The 21939-nt window shown below is 38.4% G+C and overlaps 1 long non-coding RNA gene across 16 annotated transcripts in view; it reads right to left on the reverse strand.

The window, feature by feature from the left end:
• Positions 1 to 21939, reverse strand: part of LOC144286346 (uncharacterized) — a 169977-nt gene that overhangs the window by 81564 nt on the left and 66474 nt on the right. For 7 of the 16 annotated variants that reach the window (XR_013354420.1, XR_013354418.1, XR_013354419.1 and 4 more), the window contains exon 2: positions 15446 to 15520. The exons of 8 other annotated variants lie outside the window; for them this stretch is intronic. This is a non-coding gene — a long non-coding RNA (uncharacterized LOC144286346). Of the gene's footprint in view, positions 1 to 306; positions 386 to 15445; positions 15521 to 21939 lie in introns of those variants that run through there. One more of the 16 variants, XR_013354433.1, reaches the window with a different exon arrangement.

Genomic DNA, 21939 nt, shown 5'->3' on the forward strand with positions numbered 1-21939 from the left:
AACATTTTCTGGGAGGCAATAGATATTTAACAGATATTTGTTAAACCTGAGAATAACAGCATGAAAACATCTCAGTGGAAAAGCCGAGAGATATACCATTTTGTAAGAAATTGACACACAAGAAGGTTGGGGGTAGTTTCCTGATTTTATGCATTTAAATATTTGCCCTAATGATAGCTGCCTCCATTCCAGAACCTAGTATTTTCCTCAAGCTTGGGTTAAACCCAACCATCCCTAGTCCTCTGCCAAAATTCCTCTTATTCAAAGCCTCCAGCTATACAAAAAAAATAAAATAAAATCACTCACCATCAGTAAGAGTTGTAGGCACTTATGCAAACATGTTGTTTGGAGGATGGTTTATTTGGGAACATGTGTGAAGAAGTCATGTAGGAGAGAAAGAACAGACAGTATTTTATGGTTCCATGCCAGAATTTTCTCAGCAGGAAATCACTTTGCCTGGGTAATTGCAATGCTTGCTAAGAAACAGGATTGGCCATTACAGTGGATATTATTTCTCTTTTATGCCACAACATACAAAGTCACACCATATCAAGTAATAAGTCTGACTATATTAGCTGGAATAAACTGGTAGCCAAAAAAGAGGGACACATATTGACAGAGCTTTCACTTCCAGATGATAAAAAATCCACCCAACTGTGAAATACAAACCAAACACAGAGCAGAAGCCTACTCTGTTCTTGCTACTCTCATGCCCAGGAATATTAGCATCAGTTTTTTTGACACAGTGTTCTGCAGGGTACCTGGATTGCTAAGTCAGAAAGCCTGTTGGAAAAGTGAGCCCAGGACCTGCCTAGCCATTCCCAACTGTGTTCAAATCCTCATTGGTCTAATTCACTGTAGGAATTGAGACTATCCAGGAGAAACGTTCAAGTATGAATTCACCTCAGTTCATGCTTTTGCATGTGGTTTGGGAAAAGGGTCAGCATTCCCTTGGCAGAAGGAAGGAATAAAACATGTGAGTGAGGGAAATTTCCATTTAGACATTGTGTTACTTTCCTAGGCTACTGCTGTACCAATTACGACAAATTGGATGACTTAAAAACACCACAAATTTGGAGTGCCTGAGTGGCTCAGTTGGTTAAGCATCTGATTCTTCATTGCAGCTCAGGTCATAATCTCAGGGTCCTGGGATGGAGCCCCACATCAGGCTCTATGCTCAGCATGGAGTCTGCTTGTCTCTCTCTCTCCCTCCCTCTGCTCCTCCCCATGTGTTCTCTCAAACAAAATCTTTATAAAGAAGCTCACAAATTTATTCTCTCACAGTTGTGGTGGCCAGAAATCTAAAATCAAGGTGCTATTGGATTCCCTTCCAAAGGCCCTAGTGAGAACTTTTCCTTGGCTCTTCCACCTCCTGGTGACTAGAATCACTTTCATATGGACTGTCTTCATATGGACTTCTCCCTCTTTGTCTCCCTTCTCTTCTCTTCTAAGGACACATCTCATTGAATCTAGGCCCTGTCTGATTAATTCAGGATGATCTCAAGATCTTTAATCACACCTGCAAAGACCCTATTTCCAAATAAGATTGTGTTCACAGTACCAGGGTTTAGAATTTGGACATATAATTCAACCCAATTGTAGACTTTAAAATTTTCCTTGGCTGGGGTACCACAGAAGTGAATGCGGTCACTGACTGTAAGGATCTATGTATAGATTTTAGATACCTTAGAACTAGGTTGATTCAAAACGAACCACCTCCTCCTGTACCTACATGGACAGTGGTTTAGTCAAAACCCTCTTCATTCCTTTTGAATACAGCAAAACCACTACAGCACAACTTGGTAGAAAAAAAAAATTCTTTTAAATTGATCCACTCTCACTTGCTTCCTTATTTTCAAAATTGCATCAGTTGTATATCCTCATTCTTATTAGTGATTGTGCTATGCTTGCAACCTAGCTTAAGTGAAATATTTTTCCCCAAATCACCACATAAATAACAGCTTATTTTGAAACAAAATGTTGTATATATTACATAATGCCTAGCTGATAAAAGTCATTGCCTAAGTTGAAATCAGAAGCAACCTCTAAAAAATGGCTGTTTGGCTGGAAAAAAAGAAGCAACAAGGTGTTTTGAAAATATCAGAGATCTAGAGTCAGGCATTTCTGGATCCAAATCTAATTCTTTTCTACATATTACCTGCGTAATCCTAGATATGGTTCTCCTCCCTACTAATTCATTTATTTTTCTCATTTATAAAATGAAGATGTTAATACTTCATAGTGTTGTTGTGAGGGTTATAAAAAATACAGTGTCTGGCATATAGTAGATTATATAGCTATAATTGTCTGAAAGGATTCTTTGGGAGTTCTACATAATAACTGCCATGGGAATTATCATTCCTATCTGAAGTTCTAAATTTTAAGCCATTCTCAAAAATCAATAGAAGTATTTGTAAAGGCCACTGTTCTTCTTGGCATTTCTATAGTTTTGCCAATTTGGAGACACATGTGCTGGATAATAGCCACCTGCCATTTTCACTTGCTATCATTGAATTCTAAGGCCACCACCAAGGATGTTCAAGATGTGAGGGAAGTCTCCTTACAAGATACTCAAGGTCAATCTCAACTCTCAGATTCTCTGTTATTCTGATTGCCCATGGCAAGTGATTTGACCTCTTCAATGCCTCATACATATTGCCAGTGAAACAATTTCTCCACTGTGACATCTTCTCTTTTAGGGTAAATAAGAATAAACCATATAGTTAAAACTTGTTTCACCTGTATACATAAATTTGTTTCACGCCTATTTTAGAAATCTTTGATTATTGCCATTATTGATATTTTAAGATAAAGAAATGAAAAGATATTTCAAATAATTGGGCATTTGATATCAGTGAGGGAATTGGGTCAAAAAATTGACAGTATGATTTACTTTGCAAATCAGAAATGGCCAGCAAGATCATATCTTTAGTTGTAAACTTTTCATAACAGCTTAAGTTATCACAAGGGTTGGGCCTTGGGCTTATCCTAGGAGGAGCCAGGATTGGAGGTAGAATCAACTGCCTGGAAGGTAGACTCTTGACTGAGCAGAGTCAAAACCAATGAATCAGAACAAAGGGCAATTACATGCCCAGATACTGAGGAGTATGCTAGCTTGTGTATGACTTGCTACGGTAGGTCTACTACAAAGAAAAGAGCATAAGATATTCATTTAGATATATCTACAGGATAGGGCATATATTAAGGAGGAAAAAGGCAAAATTTACTACTGATTAGGGGAGGATATATAGTCCAAAAGAAAGAGTACTATGTTCAGAGACGCCAGAGATGAGCAACAAAAGACAGCTTAGACAATGGATGGCACCAAGTATGGTTAAAGGGGATATTGAAGTCACAGCAGGCAAAAACAGACATGGGGCATTTCACTAGATCAGGAAAAATAGAAGAGGATGGATATGGATCAGGATCTAAAACAGATAATACAGTATTCAATAAATAATTAGCTAAGAATTCAACTCAACTATTCAATGTAATTCTGCTTTTTACTGTGCTCTCACTATCCACCTACCTTGAATGGCTCAGCAGCTAGATGATCCTTCAGGTGTGGAGAGGGGCCAGAAGCACTTCCATAGGTTGAAATAGAAGCAAAATGTGAAGAGAGCCTAACTCTATCTTGATTACTTTTTTAGAGGGGAATAGTCCAATATTCATAAAAGTACATAATGTATTATAAGCCTTTAACAAATACTTGTGTAAAGATGGCATTCTCACAGTGTACTCAGACATTCTCCTTAGCTTTTCTAGTCCATTATTAAAGGGAAAACAAATATAGGGATAAAGGTGAGAAAGTAGCATCTAATCTCATGGGGCTATAAATTGAGCTTCTCTTACCATAGACCCACATTCTCTATTCCATATTTTGGTAATTTCTTACACATAATACATCACCACTGTTGGGTCACCACAGAAATGAATTATTTACTCCCTGTTTCTATGTGAAATATCCTGTGTTTCCCATTCCCTTCCATTGTAGCTAATTCAATAATACCTTCTGAGAACCAAATGCCCAATACCAGGTGAGAATTGGTTCAAGAAGAGGTAGAGAAATTTAGCCAGTGGGAGGATAGTTGGTCAAAAATACCCAGGATGACTCTTTTGGTGTGTGGATCCAGAATAGGAACAAACGGGCACATGGGCTGGTTAAATGTCTGACTTGTGATTTTGGCTCAGGTCATGATTTCATGGGTCATGAGACTGAGCCCCTGTCAGACTCCCCAGGCCCTGTCCCTGCCCTGTCCCTTCCCTGCTCATGTGCTCCCCTCTCTCTCTCTCTCTTTCTCTTCCCCACATCCTGTGCTAAAATAAATATTTTTTAAATAGGAAAAAAAAATCTAAAAATCTTCTATAACAGAAAAGACTCCGAATAGCCAGGGGAATATTGAAAAAGAAAACCAGAGCCAGGGGCATCACAATGTCAGGTTTCAGGTTGTACTACAAAGCTGTGATCATCAAGACAGTGTGGTACTGGCACAAAAACAGCCACATGGATCAATGGAACAGAATAGAGAACCCAGAAATGGGCCCTCAACTCTATGGTCAACTAATATTCGACAAAGGATGAAAGACTGTCCACTGGAAAAAAGACAGTGTCTTCAATAAATGGTGCTGGGAAAACTGGACAGCCACGTGCAGAAGAATGAAACTAGACCATTCTCTTACACCATACACAAAGATAAACTCAAAATGGATGAAAGATATAAATGTGAGACAAGAATCCATCAAAATCTTAGAGGAGAACACAGGCAACACCCTTTTTGAACTTGGCCACAGCAACTTCTTGCAAGATACATCTATGAAGGCAAGAGAAACAAAAGCAAAAATGAATTATTGGTACTTAATCAAGATAAAAAGCTTCTGCACAGGAAAAGAAACAGTCAACAAAACTAAAAGACAACCTACAGAATGGGAAAAGATATTTGCAAATGACCTATCAGATAAAGGGCTAGTTTCCAAGATCTATAAAGAATTTATTAAACTCAACAGCAAAGAAACAAACAATCCAATCATGAAATGGGCGAAAGACATGAACAGAAATCTACAGAGCAAGACATAGACATGGCCAACAAGCACATGAGAAAATGCTCTGCATCACTGGCCATCAGGGAAATACAAATCAAAACCACAATGAGATACCACCTCACACCAGTGAGAATGGGGAAAATTAACAAGACAGGAAACAACAAATGTTGGAGAGGAAGTGGAGAAAGGGGAACCCTCTTGCACTGTTGGTGGGAATGTGAACTGGTGCAGCCACTCTGGAAAACTGTGTGGAGGTTCCTCAAAGAGTTAAAAATAGACCTGCCCTACGACCCAGCAATTGCACTGCTGGGGATTTACCCCAAAGATACAGATGCAGTGAAATGCCAGGACACCTGCATCCCAATGTTTATAGCAGCAATGTCCACAATAGCCAAACTGTGGAAGGAGCCTCTGTGTCCATCAAAAGATGAATGGATAAAGAAGATGTGGTTTATGTATACAATGGAATATTACTCAGCCATTAGAAATGACGAATACCCACTATTTGCTTTGACGTGGATGGAACTGGAGGGTGTTATTCTGAGTGAAATAAGTCAATCGGAGAAGGACAAACATTATATGGTCTCATTCATTTGGGGAATATAAAAATAGTGAAAGGGAATAAAGGGGAAAAGAGAGAAAATGAGTGGGAAATATCAGTGAGGATGACAGAACATGAGAGACTCCTAACTCTGGAAAACAAACAAGGGGTGGTGGAAAGGGAGGTGAGTGAGGGGTTGGGGTGACTGGGTGACGGGCACTGAGGAGGGCACTTGATGGGATGAGCACTGGGTGATATGCTATATGTTGGCAAATCGAACTCCAATAAAAAATGTACAAAAAAATCTTCTATAAAATATGTATAAGGAAAGTAACCACACTTGTTATGCTTCAGAATTTTTTTCTTAAAAATTTAATTCACAGAGAAAGGGAGAGAGAAAAGGTGTGTGGGGGGAGATTGACTGATTATAAATGGGATAGGCAACATTCATCCTGAGAAGCAGGCAGTGTTATAGGAGCCTAATTAGCAAATACCAGCACACATCCAAAGAGGTCTGGGCAGCAATAGATTTTTTTTACTGCAGTCACTACTTTTGCTATAACAGCAAATTATCTCAACTCTCTAGGACTCAGTTTCCTCATCTGTAAAGCAAAAAGACTTTAAGTTACAGCATTGATTTGCTGACACTCAATGGGTATCCTTTCAAGGTGTGGCCCCCTCCCTGCTAAGCTCTTCATTTTCATTTATTCAGCTCTAGTCTGATCATGCTCTGCTCTTTCCATGGGGAGTCTGTCTTCAGAAGGATGATTATTCTACGTGCATCCATCTGAAGCTTATTTCTGCAGTGAGCATCTGTTTCCACTCAGTTAAGAGACTGAGATGGATATGCTCTCAGAGATGTGTGGGTCCACGTACCATGTGTGCCAGGCAGGGAAGAATCAACTGGAAAGACTGAAATGCTTGAAAAATCATTAAATACCCCCTCAGAAACCTCCAGAAATAGAAAAAGAGAAGGAAGACTTGAGTACTTGTCAATTGAGCAAAATGTGAACCTAAAGAGACTGCTGAAAAGGAGGAGAAGAAGAAAAACTCTGGTCTCTGTGTTCTTTCTACCCCAGAACGAGCTCATCAGCTGGAGAAGAGAATCAAGAGGCAGTTTGCAGAGAGTTCAGGCTGAGCTTTAGAGAGAAAATTGGATTCTGTAGTGGCAGAAACAGTGACTTTGAAGGGTCAACATCAACATTTAGTGATGGATATAGCTTTGTGCAACTTAGAATTTTAAAAGCACTCAAGAAAATCAAGAGTTAAGGATTCAAGTAAACATTGTTTCAGGGCCTCAAAAGAATTGGCCAAGCTGGAGTAATCCTTTGACTCCTAGAAGATGGAAGGTAAAGGATCAACCAAAAAATTGTCATAAGTGTAGAAAGCATTGATTTCATACAAGTGTACTGAAGAGGTAAATCAAGGGTTATAGAGGGGAAATTAGGATTCAAAGATGACTCGTGCATATGTGGGGAACATAGCCCACATGGAAGAAGTCGCCATTCCCTGAGATAGAGGATCCAGGAAGATGATTTGTTAGGGAACTCAGAAAATAACTGGTTCAGTTTGGGACATATTAATTTTGATGGACCCCTGAAACATCCTAGGGTACCAGTCAGGTGAGACTATTGACAACTCAAAGGCAATGTCTAACTTGAATATAGTAGTAAAGACAATCTTAGGGTGAGAAACACCATCTGCAAGGACAGCACTAAGTAAAAGAGGAGAGGGCATAGGAGAAAAACTTAAGGAATTCTGTCCTTTAATTGTTGCACAGATGAGGACAAATCTGCAAAGAAGATAGATATGCAGCCAGAGAAGCAGAATAACAGAGCAGTGTAGCATCATGGAAGTCAAAGAAATAAGTGTTTTAAGAAGAGTGTCTAACATTGTCAGGAGCTACTGGAAGATCAAGTAAGGTGAGGCCTGAAATTAATAGGTTAAAGATTATTGGTTTAGAGGTCATGAGTGGCAGAGTGAGAGCTATTTCTGATGGAGTGATGGGGATAGATGTCAAGTACATTAGGCCAAGGATTAAATCAGAGATAAAGGAAGGCTGTTATAAAATATCACAAAGAGATGGGAAGAGATGGGGTAGCAATTGAAAAGGAATGTGAATTTGAGAGTATTATTATTATTATTATTATTATTATTTTAAGGCTTCAAGGGTATTTTTTAATTTTTATTTTGCTGAATTACATTTGGCACGTAATATTGTGTAAATGTAAGGTGTATAACATGTTAATTTGATACATTTATCCATTGTAATATGATTGCCCTTACAGTGCTACTATCATTAGTATCTACCATGTTACATAGTGATCCTTTCTTTTTAGTGCTTGGAACCATTCAAAGGTATTTAGAAGCTGATTGGGAAGATCCAGATTATAGGAAGTGATTGAATACACAAGACAGAATAATTTAAGCAATATATTAGCATTAAAAATTTAGATTTAAGTTGTTTATGAGCATGAGATATATAACCAGTAAAAATAAACAACAAAAAAGCAAGAAAAATGGGAAGGGGTGGAGAGGTGTTTTTTTTTTTTTTTTTAAGATTTATTTATTTATTCATGAGAAACACAGAGAGAGGTAGAGACACAGGCAGAGGGAGAAGCAGGCTCCATGCAGGGAGCCCAACGTGGGACTCAATCCCAGGTCTCCAGGATCAGGCCCTGGACTGAAGGTGGCGCTAAACCGCTGAGCCACCAGGCTGCCCTGGAGAGGTGTTTTTAAAGGTGTTTAGGGTAAGTATGATAGCTCTACTTGCTTCTGAACTCCTCAGGCCAGATAGGTTAGTGTAAGATGGTTTTTATGGGAGTAATTTCTGGACTCAAAATGCTTGGTTTAAATCCCAGCTTTGCACTTACCAGCTATGTGATTTAAGCTAAACTATAGAAACTCTCCAAACCAGAGGTCACCTCACCAGTAAAATGGGAAATTATTATAGCACATGCATACTCACAAACACACACATACACACACACACACACACACACACACTTACCCTTAATTATATATATATATATATATATAAAATTCTATATATACACACACTCATATACACTTTTACACAAACACACATATACATACATATATTTTTTTACTTTTGAAAAGTAACCAGTAATATAATAAGCTCTATAAAAGTGTTATAAATTATGATAGGAGAAATATCCTAAACTTTTAGTAAGACAATTCTATGTGAATATATAAGAAGTCAAGTTGTTAACTGATGTTTATTTTATCTTTTTAATCAGGTTTCTCTTGCCCACTTTTGGGAAATAGAGGCAGCTATGTATACCTTCCACATTCCATACTTGAATGCCTCATTGAAGAATTTTAAGGAGATCTTCTGGGAGCCCACTAAGCACACTACATTGATTCATTTCATTTATTCTGTACATCTGTGGAGACTGTGTACACTGTATGGCACCTGATAAAATAAAGAGAGTCCATGTCCTTGAGTAGCTGAATGAGGGAGACATATAAACAAATTGTGGTAAAGTAAAATAATAAAGATACTGTTGGAACATCAAGAACTGAGGACACCAAATGAAGAGACAGTGTGACCATTTTTTATGGTTTTTCTGCTGGACAAGTCAGGACTACAGCATAGTAGTCAGATCCTGGGGTCAGTTGGATGGGGTAATTGGTCTACATGCTGTGAAGTATGGAACCAAGAGAGACATGAAAGTAGTGTCAAAGTGTGAAGCTGGGATCAAGCCAAATAAACCAAAGCCATGCTTCTCAGTTTTGATTATGCACTAGAATTACCTGGGGAGCTTTTAAAAAAGATGTCTGGGACTTCCACATAATAATCAAATCAGAATTTTTGGGATGTGGAGTCAGACATCAATATCTTTTTAAAATACTCTCTAGTTGGAATTCGCATGCAGCGAAGTCAGTAGAGAACAACTGCACTGAAGGGTCAAGTCAAAGGAGAGAGCATAGACGTAGCAACAAGGTACAGGTCCCCATAGATGATTGCTGTTCACAGATGTTCCTTGAACCAACATTATCAGCACTGCCTGGGAGACTACAGACATGCAGAACCTTGAGCCTTGCCCCCATGAAAATCTGTATTTTGACAAGTTTCTTTATAATTCTTCTCTACACTAAAATTTAAGAAGATTCTTAGAAAACTGCAGTCACTCTCTACCTGGTCTTCTTGCTTCTATTCTTGTTCCCCCAGAGTCTATATTGCTGAGATTTCCCCTTTTTTTTTTTTTAAGATTTTATTTATTTATTCATGAGAGACACAGAGAGAGAGAGGCAGAGTCACAGGCAAAGGGAGAAGCAGGTTCCCCGCAGGGAGCCCGATGTGGGATTCAATCCCAGGACCCCAGGATCACACCCTGAGGTGTGTTGACGCTCAACAATTGAGGCACCCAGGCTTCCCTATATTGCTGAGATTTAATCATTGAGCACTAAGTATATGCCATGTCTGACTTGCCTTAATTGCCCTGAAAAAGACAAAACCATATTCTGAAGGAGGATAGATGTCAACAACTGGTAAAACACCCTCAGAAAGCAAACCATGTGGAACTGGAAATCAAGGTGGGAGAATTATTCTGCACAAGCCCACCATGTCCAGGGAGAATCATCACTTTTTGGCAGTCCTGGCAGACCAGGATTTACATCTGCTTTAATGTCAGGGCAGAAATCTTGGTAAAATATGCACATTTGTAAGTATAATTCTGTCCCCCCACTCTTGCCTCCTAAGCTTTCTATCAAGAGGACAAATTGTAATTCACTAGGGCAATCAAGAACGTGTCTGGTAGTTTTCTGACTCATTATCAGATAGTTTTCTGACTCATTTCATATTGGTGCTAAATTCCAATAATGAACTTGGGTGCTAAATCCCAATGATGTACTTGGGTGTTACAGGAGCAGAGCTGTAACAGAGGACCTGAAACTGAAATGAAAGCCCTCATGAAAAATTGGATCCCTGTCAACCAAACAAGAAAATGTCTTGAAAACAACTATTTTGGAGATTGATGTTTAATACTGATCATCAAATTTCTCTAATTTTAAGACCATCGCAAATCTATAATTTATTGAATATTAAATCTGGAGTCACAGCAATAGAAATACCTACTTATTCTAAACTGCAGAATTCAAATCTCTACTACTTTTGATTCTTTCTTACATCTAAAATTGGAATAGGACAATCAGAAAAGTCTGGAAAGCATTGGCTAAAGCTGTGTTATACATCAAATATGTATAGAAACACAATATTTTAAGACATAATGTTTCTTTGTTATTTAACCCAATCATCTATAACACACTGAAATATATTTAATTCTTACAATGACATACAGAGTTTGAGTTATTTATCATCACATTCTGCTCTAGAAGAATCTGAGAAAAAAAATCTTCACAGAAGACATGGAGCTGCCCAAAATCACATAATGGTTTTGGTTATATCCATACTCCTGCTAAATTCACACCAAAGCCAAATCCTTTGACTCCAAATCCCAAACATATTTCATTCCATTAAGCTATCTATCCTATGCTTTGATTGATCACATTCTTGACTATATGCAATTTTTTTTCTTATTGCCCAAAGAGTTTGAAGAAAAGCATCTGAGACTCTAAATAACTGGTTCCTACATTTGCCACTGGGAAAGGAGTTTCCAGCCCGGTTTTCCCAATTCCCTTAAGAAGAAGAAAAGCAAGCTCTTCAGAGCATAACCTCAGTTCCATTAAAAGGAAACTATATTTTATTTGTTGCTTATTGATAGAGCCCCAGTGCCTTCTCAAGTCAAATTTATTCTAAAACAAATCAGAGTAGCTTTTGTTTATAGTGATGAACACTCAGAAGAGGGTGTCTGTGTTGGTCCTATGATAGACGTCAAGCAATTAGTCACAGTTGTGATTTGTGGTACTATTTTAGTCACAAGCTATAAATATAGGCGTTCTGTATTTCTTGTTATTGTTTATTTGTTTGTTCTGGATTGAATTGAGCACTGATTAGCATAGCAAAATCAGCTTGTAAAATGAATGCCAACAGTTAAACAACAATTATGGAGATGCAATTAAAACTTAATGTTGGGAGATTTGTGTACCCTACAGGAGAACATCTGCCCAATAGCCAGGTGGACACATGGGAATGGCTGAAGAGGAAGACCTCCTGCTTACATGATCTTTATAAGAGAAATCTATGCTAAGTGAAGGTGACACCAGAAGGCAGCTTTGTCCTGAAAGGAGGAATTGAGGCAAGGGCCAAATAATATGGGTATGTTTTAATTTTAAATTTATACAAAGAATTAAAAACCTTTTCAGATTTAGAAAAGATGGATTAACATAATTATTCCATTTCTATCCAATTAGAAAGCATCTGCTCTATATTTGTATATGAATTTTCTTCCCTACCTCTGGCCAAATCTTCACAACTTATGAGAGGTATTCAGCCCCTATTCTGAAGTCTTCTTATTTTTCTTCTCTAATTTCTGTCCTTAATTATATTAGCTCTGTATTCCATATCTCTGCGCAGTTCCTCAAATTATTTTTGTAATGAAATAGAAAATCAATTAATCATTCAATCACCCTATTCTTTGAAAAAATGGTTTTTTTAAAAAAGATTTTATTTATTCATGAGAGACACAGAGAGAGAGGCAAAGACATAGGCAGAGGGAGAAGCAGGCTCCTAGAGGGGAGCCCAATGTGGGACTCAATCCCAGGACCCCAAGATCATGACCTGAGACAAAGGTAGATGCTCAACCAATGAGCCACCCAGGTATCCCTTAAAAAAAATGTTTTCTGTCACTGGTTGTCTGACTTCCTTCTTTGTTCCCCAAATGCAAGGCCTTGATATAGTTTTGTTCAGGGCATAAATGATGTGAGGACCTAAAAGAACCCAACTGAATTCTATTGACAGAAATAACCTAGATAAGGCACTATCTATCCACCCTGAATCTGCTTCTTACTTTGAACATTTGGGGACAGAAACTATCTTGTTCAGTTATATATGCCCACCAACTAGTACATCTACAATGTAGATCAATAAAAAGTTGTGGGTTTTCGTTTGTTTGTTTGTTTCAATTCAATGGAGAAATTACAACAAAATAGTAAAAAGCATATTGCATAATAATACATGATCAAGGAATCTGTCCTCAGGACAATTTCTGCAAAATAGTGACTTTTAGGCTGAGTTTCTGGGCAGTCAGATTACAGAAATAACCTACATCCTACAACTCTGGAATTAGTATTAACCAAAACTCTGAGATGTCAAACTATTATTGAAGCACCTGTTAATTTTAATAAAAATTCCACACAGAATAATAAGGAGGAAGATATAAGGTTTAAGCTATGCATTATCATCCTTGATTATCTACAGCTATTCCTCATTGAGCTAGACAGAAGTCCTCGCTCCTTTCCTGAACATTTCAGTAGAGGAATTAAGTGCACAGTCCAGTGGACCCAGGTCTGAAATGAGCTTCTACCACTTACTAATGGTGTGACCTTGGGGCAAGTCACTGGAACACTAAGGTACATTTTCTTCACCTATAAATTAGAAGAAATGATCATGCCTACACCAGAGAGTTGCAGTGTGTTATATGGGGACAAGCTTTATGGAATGTCTCTACATGGTATGTATGCAATAAATATTAGCTAATTCTGGTTCTCTCCTCAGTATGGTTGCTTACAAATCTACATAGTTATGTCAACATGAATTCATCTGAAAAGACGAATTCAACTGCCCAACTCCCTAGCAGTGTAATTTCCCTTCCCTACTGGATCATTCTCATTATCACACAGTCTATAATACCTCTCATTTTAAAATCCACCCCCCCTCTTCCTATTACCTCCTCTAGCTACCATCCTATCACCCACCTCCCCCATTTGGTAAACTCCCAGACAAAATAGGAGTTATCAGTATTCACCTGTGGGCCTCCCTTTTTCTTTTAGCCCACTTCCACTAGACCTCCAACCTCATCACTCTACCCTCATTTGTCAAGGTCATTAATATCCTTCGTTTTCCCAAACCCATTGGTCAAGGCTCAGTTCTCCCTTTATTTGACATCTTGGGAGCATCTGACAGTTGACTATTCCTTCTTCCTTAAAATCTTTCTGTCACTGGGCTGCTGGGAAATCACTTTATTCTGATGTTTCTCTCTTTCCTCATCAGCTGCTTCTCATTGCCAAACTATAAATTTTAGGGCACCCGGGTGGCTAAGTCAGGTAAGCATTTGACTTCAGCTCAGGTCATGATCTTGGTGTCCTGGTGTTGGGCTCTCTGCTGAGCAGGGAGTCTGCTGTTTCTCCCTCTGTGATCTGTCTCGCTTTCTTTCAAGTAAATAAATAAATAAATAAATAATATAAATAAATGATATCTAAATCTATATATCTATATATTTCTATCATCTATCTATCATCTATCTATCTATAAATTTTGTAAAATATGGTCTTTTCCCCTCTTTTCTCTATATAAGATCATCTAGGGAAGGAGTTTATCTAAAATTGTTCTCTATTCCTGAGTTCTCCATTAATATCAAGGGGCTCATCTCTGTTTGGGCTTTTAGGAGGTTTCTTAACCTTCTTGTATCTTGATTTTACCTTGAAGCTTCATCCATGCCTTTTTTTAGTATATAACATTACTACTGAGGTCTCTTAGGAAAACCAAATCAAACCAAACCAAACTAAACACTAAGCTAAAATGTAAACTGTTTCCTGTGCCCTCACCACCTTCTTTCTCTTTTTATCTTTTTTTTTCACCTTCTTTCTCAATCATCATCGTATTCTTTCAGTGCCACCCACATTGGCCATCTGACTGATCTCTAACCATGTAATATAGCTTGTTTCAGGGCCTTTATCTTTGACGGTCTTTCTGCCTCCTTGAAATGATCTTTTCCTACAGAATTCATAAGTCTTGCTTCTTCATTTCAACCCAAATGTCACTTGCCCAGAGAGGTCCTTCCTGACCCCACTTATTATAATACAGACTTCCCATTATTTTCTGTCCCCTACTCTTTTAATTTGCTACATAGTTATATTTTATCATTGCTTGTAATCATAGGATCCATTTATTCACTTGCTTAGTGGTTGTCTCACTCATCCAGAAGAATAGAAGCTCATCTAGAGCAAGATCTTTGTTTCTTTCTTCACCATGTCCCCAGCTTCTGCTTATAATAAATTCTCCAAAAGCACTGGTGGAGTAGATGAACTGTAGAGCTGGGACTTGGTTAAGGAAGGCTCTGATTCATACTTGGACCCTTGAAGGCCATATACACAAAATGTATACCCTATTTATCTAAAGACTTGCTATTTTCATTTGTGTCCTCAAAGCATACTGAGAGAATGCTGAATCTGAAAGCAAAATCACAAAAGTAGTAGCTCTGCCCTGTCATTTATCATCTAATCCCCCAGGGAAAGTCAGTGGAACTAGCAACTCAATTCCCCAAGTTGTAAAATGGTGATCATCACAGCTGCTATTACTAACCTAGAGAATTGTCAAACAAGAAAGGAAGCCATCGCTTACTATACACCTACTATATATCAGGCATTGTACACTCAGATATGTCTTTCATATATATTTCTCTTCTGAATTATTACAATGACTTTCTAACTCATTTCCCTGGCTTCATTCAGGAAATCCTTTTAAGATGGCCCTGGAGTAATCCTAAAAATATAAATCAGATCCTATCACTCTCTTAATAACTAGGACACCCTCCTGCAGCTCTCTATTGAGTAGATAATAAGGTCTAAATTCCTTGGAGTTACAAAAACAAACCTCTAAATTCTGGCCCCTATCTCTTTCTCTTTATTTCCTAGAACTCAATTTCCCCTCCATTCCACCATCTGAATTTCTTCAAGTATCACTCACTAATTTGTACTTAAATAAAACAGAGTATTTCTTACCATTTGATTCTGTATTTGCTCTGTCTCTTGCCTGGATCTCCTCTCACACCTTGGGCTGTCAAACTCCCATTTATCCTGTAAAGTTCCACAGGCATGTAATTACCTGTATGAAGCCTTTATTAGAATATGTCCAAGGCTCCAGAAGAATCAACCACCCTGTATTATTTCTATACCTTTTACACCCTTAATACATCATACCTACTAAATTTTTTTGTTGTTGTTGTCCTATATACTACAAGTTTCTTGAAGGCTATAACCAGTTCTTAATCACCTTTGTTTTGTTTTGGGTGGGGTTTTTTTGTTTGTTTGTTTGTTTTAAGGATTTTATTTATTTATTCATGAGAGACACACAGAGAAAGAGAGAGAGAGAGAGAGAGAAAGAGAGAGAGAGTGAGAGAGAGGCAGAGACACAGGCAGAGGGGGAAGCAGGCTCCATGCAGGGAGCCTGACATAGGACTCAATCCTGGGTCTCCAGGATCAGGCCCTGGGCTGAAGGCAGCACTAAACTGTTGAGCCACCCGGGCTGCCCATCTTAATCATCTTTGCATCCACAGATAATAAACATATAGTAAACTCTCTGTAAGGGTTTGTTGAAAGAATTAATCACCTGATACAATCTTATAAATCTCTCTGTAAGTAGGTATGGTTTTCTCCACACTCACCAAAGAACACCAGACAAATGTGAGTATCATCCAAACCAGAACATGTTGAAGCACAGAAAAGGAATCATTAAAAAATTTCTCTGGGAAGACAAGCATAGATTAGGAGTGTTGGAAGACTTAGAGTCACCATGTTTAAAAGGCCCTACATGATCTAGTGTCCCTTTATCTCACTCATTGCTCTTCAACTCCTATGGCCTCCTGTGTGCTCCTGGAGTACACCAAGCATGCTTCCAACTCAGAGCATCTGTATGCTCTTATTAAATATTACCTTATCCAAATAATCTTCCCTAACCACTCTCTAAAATAGCATACATATTCCAACCCACCTAATTCTCCATCACATAAACTTCCTTCATCTTTTCCTAATAGAACCAATCACTATTTGGCATACTTGATTATTTTTATTTATTTTCTGTAGTAGGTACTGGGAAGTAATCCAAGGTTCAATTGGCAGAGTGAACAGTCAGCTAGAAAAAGAATGTTGGTACTAAAATGATAGAGAACTTTAAAACCTTGACAGAAAGGTCTGAATATCATTTTGTTAAAAATGCGAAGCCTCGCAACATTTTGACCAGGCAACTGATCATGCAAGCTCTGTTTTAGAAAGATTAACAAGATAAACATGCATCAGCAGAGCCCTGGTCCCCCAATAACAGAGTTCTATGACTGTGTCCTCTCTGTTTTGTAATTGGCTTCAAGTGTTGTCCATGCCCTCAGAGTTCTCCTGTCTTCTAATTAGATATTCTGTATATCAAGAGTGATCTCAATAAGCCTGTGTTTAGTTTATCACATCCTATAGTAACACCTAATAAGGACCATAAATGGGGTCCATAAGACTCCTTCCAAAGAAGGCAGCCCTATAAAACTGGATCAGATTCTCCAACACTGGCTCCACTTAGTCCTGCCTTCCTTCTATCTTCCATATTCCACAATAAAGTGGTCTCAGAATGCCTTGCATCACAACCAGGCTGAATTAAGCCAGAAGTAACAGAACTTGACAGCATTTTGAAATAAAGAGATGAGGAGGAGAGTCCAGAGTGACAGCAAGTTTTCAAACCCAAGTGACATAGAAAGCAATGATTCCATTTGCATTAGTGGGAGAACCAGAGAAAAACTGATCGTTTCAGTTTAAAACATACCGATTTTGAAGTCATGAGAGAAACTTCAGGTAAAATATCTAGTACATATCTGGAAATGTAAGATTTGAAATGAGGAAATAAATCTGCATATAGGACTCAGATTTGGGAATCATTTGCATCCATGTGTTATTTGAAGATGAGAAAGCAAGTGAGATGAGCAAAAAATAAATTGAGAAAAAAAACACTTTAGCAAGATTTTAGAGCCAATTTAAGCAGGATGATGAGGTAAACAAGTGAGGGAAGAAGTATAAGTAGAAAAGGGAAGATCGTTTTAATATCCTGTGAGTGGTGAGTAGTGCTGGGAAGATGGCAGATAGGAAGATCCGGATTGCCCCATCGGTTACAGCTAGATAACACTAACATCAGTGTAAATAACCCAGAAAACAACCTGAGGACTAGCAGAACAAACTCCACAACTAAATGTAGAGAAGAGGCCACATCAGAGAGGAGGAAGAGTGGAGATGTGGTGGGGAGCTATATAGACCTGTAGGACTATCCACAGGAGGGAAGGACCTGGGTGTGCAGAGACGGGGGAGAAGGGGCCCTCACACTGGGTAGCCCACCCAGGAAAGATGAATCCCCGTAACAGTTGGCTTTGAAAACCAGAGGGACCAAGATTCATGAGTTCTTACAACCAACAGGACTTAAAACCCAAATTAAAAAAATCAGTGGCTTCACTCAAGGAGAATTGGTTGGGCAAGAGGAAACTGAGGCCCTGCCCTGAAAGAGACAGCACAACCAAAAGCCCATGGAGATACAATATAGAAGCAATTATTTGAAAAATGCCTGGGCATACAGATGAGTTATTTATTCATTAAGAGGTGTCCTAGAGGGACAGAGATCACCAGAAGACTCTTCCAGGAACATAGGAGCTGGCAAGAGCCATTCCCCTCCTCTACTCCCTAGCATAAATGTATGGCCACCTTGGGAACCAGTACAGCACTGACCCTTTACCTAGCTTGCTAATACCACTGCCCTACCACCCTGGCCCCTCCAGCCAGGCCTGCCTCAGCCCCTGTGCTATAGGTCCTGTCCTCCAGAGGACTGGCTGTGCACAAATCTTGCAAACACTGCATGTCCTGCCTCCGCACACATTGGGGAACTGCCTCTCAAATATGCTTTTGGCTGGAACCCATCCAGAGCCATACCACAAGCCTGACAGTATGCAAGCAGCCCCAGCAGGAGCCAGCACCACTCCAAAGAGACTCCTGCCCTGAGGACAGAGAAAGATAACCACACATATCAGTCAAACTTTGATCCTAGCAGTGGACTAGGGGCAGATAACTGGTCTGACTGCAGGTCTGCCCACCAATGAAAGTTTCTCAGGGGACAACACAGGGAAAGCACACTGTAGTTTGGTGCTACTGCACCTTGTGGACACCTTATCTGAATCAACTCAAACCCAAGGCATCCCCACTCTGGCCCATTAATAGTACATGACCAAACACTGCCCATAGCAGGCAAAGAGAGCTACTGCAGATGACTGGACTGAAGAAAAAGCACTTCAGCCACAACAATAGGGCACATGCAACACATAGGAGACACCTCTGAAGTGCCAGTTTCCAGTGAAAAGTGTCCTGCACTACAGGACACTGTAGGACCTCTTCTTCATAAGGCCACTATTTTCAGAAGCAGGACATATAGCTGACTCTCCTAACACAGAGAAACAGAGTTATGCAAAATGAGGAGACAGAGGAATAGACCCCAAGGAAAAGAACAGGACCAAACCACAGCAAGAGACCTATGCAAGATAGAGAAGAGCAATATGACTGATGAAGAAATTAAAATAATGATCATAAAGATACTGGAGTTAAAAAAAAAAAAAAAAGATACTGGAGTTGAAGAAGAGACTGGAGGATATCAGTGAGACCCTTAACAGAGACAAAAAGAACCAATCAGAGATGAAGAACACAATAAATGAAATTAAAAATATACTAGATAGAATAAACAGTAGATTAAAAGAGGCAGAAAAATGAATCAGTAACCTGGAAAGTAATCAAGCTGAGCCAGTGAGAGAAAAAAAAAAGAAAGAAATATATATATATATATATATACAAGGTGTGCTTAGGTGGCTCAGTTAAATGTGTGGCTCTTGATTTTGGCTCAGGTCTGGATCTCAGGGTCCTGAGACTGAGCCCAGTGCAGGACTCTATACTCAGTGGGGGTTTGCTTCCTCCTCCTTCTCCCTCTTCCCCTCCCCCTGCTATCTCTTAAATAAAACATTAAATAAATGATTCTTTAAAAAGAAAAAGCCCCCACAGCCAACATCACATTCAATGGTGAAAAACTGAGAGCTTTTTCTCTAAGGTCAGGATCGAGAAAAGGATGCCCACTCTTACCACTTTTATTCAGTATATTGTTGGAAATTCTAGCCACAGCTTCAGAAAAGAAAAAGGCACAAAAGGCACCTAAATTGATAAGGAAGTACTAAATCTTTTACTCTTTGCAGATGACATGATACTATATGTAGAAAACTCTAAAGACTACCAAAAAATTACTACAACTGACAAATTCAGTAAGGTTGAGGATACAAAGTCAATGTATAGAAACTCATTGCATTTATACATGCTTATAATGAAGTAGCAGAAAGAGAAATTAACAATCCCACTTATAATTGCTCCAAAAATAATAAAATACATAGGAATCAACTTAACCAAAAAAGGTGAAAGACTTGTACTCTGTAAACCATAAAATACTGATGAAAGAAACTGAAGAAAATACAAATGCAGACATTCCATTCTCACAGATTGAAAGAACAAATATTGTTAAAATGTCTATACTACCCACAATAATTTACGGATTTAATAAATCCCTATCAAAATAAGAATAGCATTTTTTCACAGAACAAGAACAAATAATCATAAAATCTTTATGTAACCACAAAAGACCCCAAATAGCCAAAGCAATCTTGAAAAAGAAAAACAAAACTGGAAGTATCATAATTCCAGACCTCATGTTATACTACAAAGCTGTAGTAATTGAAACAGAACAGTACTGGCACAAAAACAGATATATAGATCAATGGAACAGGATACAAAGCCCAGAAATAAATAACAATTATGTGGTCAATTAATCTTTGACAGAGGAGGCGAGAATATGCAATGAAAAGGACAGTCTCTTCAATAAGTGATATTGGGGAAACTGGACAACTAAATGCAAAAGAATGAAATTGGACCACAGTCTTTCCACATACACAAAAATGAACTCAAAATGAAATAAGGACTTAAATGTGAGACCTGAAATCATAAGAATCTAGAAAAGAGTACAGGTAGTAGTGTCTCTGTCACTGGCCATTGCAACATATTTGTAGAGATCTCCTAAGACAAAGGAAATAAAAGCAAAAATAAATTATTAGAACTATATCAAAATTAAAATCTGTGAAGGAAACAACCAACAAAACTAAAAGACAACCTATAGAATGGGAGAAGATATTTGTAAATGACATATCTGATCAAGCATTAATATCCAAAATATATAAATAACCTGTACAACTCAATACTACCCCCCCCAAAATAAAAACCTCTTAACTACAGAGAACTGATGGCTACCAGATGGAAGGTTGGTGGGGGATGGATGAAAAAGGTGATGGGGATTAAGGAGTGAACTTGTTTTGTGAGTAGTAGATGAGTATAGTTATTAGAGTAGAATATTTAGAAGAGTACTCTAAGGAGATGAGTAGAATCTTTATAGGGCAACATGATTAGCAAGAGGACTCAGTGGAAGGCAACCTATAAAGAGCTGAGGTGGCATGGTTTTATAACTTTATATAACTATCTAAGAATAGAAATGGAAAAGGCAAGGAATGGGAACTTCTGCACATTGGCATTTTTACCTAACAATTGTAGAATTGATATGATATCTAGAGATTGACATAGTATACACAATCTATTAAAATGTAAGGAATTGGGGATCCCTGGGTGGCTCAGCGGTTTAGTGCCTGCCTTTGGCCTAGGGTATGATCCTAGAGTCCCGGGATCCGGTCCCGCATCAGGCTCCCTGCATGGAGCCTGCTTCTCCCTCTGCCTGTGTCTTTGCCTCTCTCTCTCCTCTCTCTCTCTCTTTCTCTCTCTCTCTGTGTGTGTCTGTCATGAATAAATAAATGAAATCTTTAAAAAATAAAAAAATTAAAAAAATTAAATGTAAGGAATTCTAGGATGTAAAGTAGCACTGAGCTGATAGCTCCAATTGAGAAGCCCTGCCTTTTGTTCAAGTACTAGAAAAAAATCACCAAGGTCAATGAAAATCTAACTATAAAATCAGACAGAGGAAGTAATAAAATTGGAGTATCAAAGCTGGGCAAAAATTAATTCTAATTCTTCCATGGATTTTGGGTGATCAAATGAGTCAACAGGTCTGAAGCATAGAGAGTGTATCAGGCACTGTCCTCAGCTCTGGAAATGCAAAAATCTTAGATGAGCAGAGATATAAGGCACAGAAATCTGAAGCAACTTAAGAAGGTCTCACAAGAAATTTATGGCAAAACCTCCTGGGTCCTGGCCTATGCTTTTTTGCTTTATGTCCAATTTTTTACATTTCTCTCCAACCAAGTGCTAATTTATTTTTTTCCAAATCTAGACTAATTTCTTTGAAAGTCCTTGGATCTTTTGGAATTTTCTAATTTTTTTTCTGATTTTATAGGTTGCTTTGTTTAATCAAAATCTCCAGGTATAAAATGATAATATAGCTGTAACTT

This window comes from Canis aureus, chromosome 16 (genome assembly GCF_053574225.1).
Source record: "Canis aureus isolate CA01 chromosome 16, VMU_Caureus_v.1.0, whole genome shotgun sequence".
Classification (NCBI taxonomy): Eukaryota; Metazoa; Chordata; class Mammalia; order Carnivora; family Canidae; genus Canis; species Canis aureus.